Source organism: Ursus maritimus, unplaced genomic scaffold (assembly GCF_017311325.1).
Source record: "Ursus maritimus isolate PB19 unplaced genomic scaffold, ASM1731132v1 scaffold_3, whole genome shotgun sequence".
Taxonomy (NCBI): domain Eukaryota; kingdom Metazoa; phylum Chordata; class Mammalia; order Carnivora; family Ursidae; genus Ursus; species Ursus maritimus.
The window spans coordinates 59,203,392-59,206,517 of NW_024425563.1; positions in this window are offsets into that span (position 1 = coordinate 59,203,392).

Genomic DNA, 3,126 nt, shown 5'->3' on the forward strand with positions numbered 1-3,126 from the left:
CTAGTTTATGTCAATATTTAATGTCATCACAGTCTACTAAATGTCTTCCATTGAAAAGTCTTTTTGCTATGGGGTAGAGATTATTAAAAAAAAAAAAAAGTCATTTTGGTTATCTCACCTAATTTTTTCAATGGCATGCCCTTTTTATAATTTTCACAAACTCAGTAATCTCTAATGGCTCTCATTTTTTTTATAGCCCCTTTCACCATTCTCCCCCACACTCCATCTACAAAGACCACCATGTCGTTAGCACTTCTGTTGCCATGTTCAAACTCTTCTTGCTGTCTTCAGTAACTAGCAAAAAAGTTGTTCCTTCTTAATCTGAAATAAAGTCACCTTTCAGGGCCTCTCATCAATAATTAAAGTTACCCTGGCCATTCTAGACTACAATGACCACCTTCTTTGTTGAAACACTTTCTTCCCTTGTCATTGATAATGCCATACCTACATAAATTTACTTCTAATTCATTAGCCTCTTGTGCTTGGTATCCTTTGCTGACTTTTTTTTTTTTTCAGATTTTTTTTCTTTTAATTCCAGTGTAGATAACGTACAGTGTTATATTAGATTCAGGTGTACAGTATAGTTATTCAACAATTCTATACATGACTCAGTGCTCATCAAGATAAGTGTCCTCTTAATCCCCTTCACCTGTTTCATCCATTCCCCCCCCCCACCTCCCCTGTGTTAACCATCTGTTCTCTGTAGTTAAGAGCCAGTTTTTTGGTTTGTCTCTTTTTTTCCCTTTTTTTAACTTGTTTTGTTTCTTAAATTCCACATATGAGTGAATCATATGGTATTTGTCTTTCTCTGACTGGCTTATTTTGCTTACTTTCTAGATCCATCCATGTTGCTGTAAATGGCAAGATTTAATTCCATTCTGTGGCTGAATAATATTCCATTGGGTATAGATATATAGATAGATATACACACACATATGTATATAAATGTGTATATATATACATACATACACACACCCCACATCTTTTTTTAATTTAACTTTATTATGTTATGTTAGTCACCATACAGTATATCATTAGTTTTTGATGTAGTGTGCCATGATTCACTGTTCGCATATAACACCCAGTGCTTCATGCAATACGTGCCCTCCTTAATACCCATCAGCAGGCTAACCCAACCCCTTACTCCCCTCCCCTCTAAAACCCTCAGTTTGTTTCCTGTAGTCCACAGTCTCTCATGGTTCGTCTCCCCCTGTGATTTCCCCCCCTTCATTTTCCGTTCCTTCTCTTAATGTCCTCCATGCTATTCCTTATGTTCTACATAGAAGTGAAACCATATGATATTTGTCTTTCTCTGCTTGACTTATTTCACTTAGTATGATCCCCTCCAGTCCATCCATGTCGATGCAAATTACACCACATCTTCTTTATCCATGCATCTATTGATGAACACTTGGACTGCTTCCATAGTTTGGCTCTTATAATTAATGCTACAATAAACATAGGGATGCATATATCACTTCTTTGGGTAAATACTCAGTAATGCAATTACTACATTGAAGGATAGTTCTATTTTTTTAATTTTGGAGAGTACCTAGATACTGTCCTCCACAGTGGCTGTACCAGTTTGCATTCCCATCAACAGTGCACAAGGGTTCCTTTTTCTCCGTATCCCCACCAGCACTTTCTTGTGTTTTTGATTTTAGACATTCTGACAGGTGTGAGGTGATAATATCATTGTGGATTTGATTTGCATTTCCCTGATGATGAATGATAATGAGCATCTTCTCATGTCCGTTGGCCATTTGGATGTCTTCTTTGGAGAAATGTCTGTTCATATCTTTTCCTCATTTTTAATTGGATTATTTGTTTTTTGGGTGTTGAGTTGTTTAAGTTCTTTGTATATTTTGGATACTAACCCTTTATCGGATATATCATTTGCTAATATCTTCTCCCATTCAGTAGGTTGACTTTTAGTCTTAATGGTTATTTCCTTTGTTTTGCTGAAGTTTTTTTTTTTTATTTTATATTATCCCAGTAGTTTATTTTGCTTTTGTTTCTCTTGCCTCAGGAGACATATCTAGAAGGATACGACCAATGTCAGAGAAATTACTGCCTGTGCTCTCTTCTAGGATTTTTATGGTTTCAGGTCTCACATTTAGATCCTTAATCCATTTTGAGTTTATTTTTGTGTATGGTGTAAGGAAGTGGTCCAGTTTCATTCTTTTGTTCTGACTTCTTTTTTATTTGACTTCAAAAGTTTTGAACCCACAGGATTCTCTCCTGCCCCATTTATTTTGTCTACAAAGAAACTTCATCCTGTCCCATGTTTATTATCTAAACACTAATGATTCCAAAATCTATATCTCCAGCTCTGACCTCTCTCTGTTGAAGCCATAAAGCACAACTATTAATTATTCTCCCTATATTATTCAGAGTTTGTTCAAAAAAATATTAACTACTCTAAGTGTTTCATGCAGGAAATGACTTAATTTGAGGAACCAGAGAATTGTACAGCTGTTAGCAAGTCTGGGGAAACTGCAACTGGGGACCAATCAGGATAGGCGGGAAACTCAGAAACTACAGTTTATGGTCATAGTTACCTGCAGCACTGAAATGAGTGACCCTCAGGAGGACATCTGGAAGCCACAGAGGGAAATCCTTTATCTGTCACCTCCAATGCCCCTGCAGCTACCTGCAGCCCTCACAGAACAAAATGCCCTCTCCTTATTCATCTTCCAAATCTCCCACAAGAGTGCCTCACTGGCAAAACCAAAACCAGTAACTGTTGACAAATGAGTTGGAAAAATGTAGACTCCATGTTTTCAGTCACTGCAGTACACAGGACAATTTAAAAGAGTGAGATGGTTTTGAGAAAATAAGCAATATTAAGATACAACCAAACTTCTCACCTACCAGTCTTGCTGATTTGGTGAATAATAGTACAATGCATCTACTTGTTCAAGCCAAATTCTAGGGTTTATCATTGATTTTCTTTCTTTACTATATAACTCTCACCCAATAAGCAAGTTCTGTGAATCAGTCTTTAAAACTATACTGTGTCTCCTCTTTTTGCCATCTCCGCTGACGTCTTCCTTGGCTAGGCCTCCATCATCTCTCACCTGGATAGCTGCTGATTGAAGTAGTCTATTTATTTGTAGCCCATCT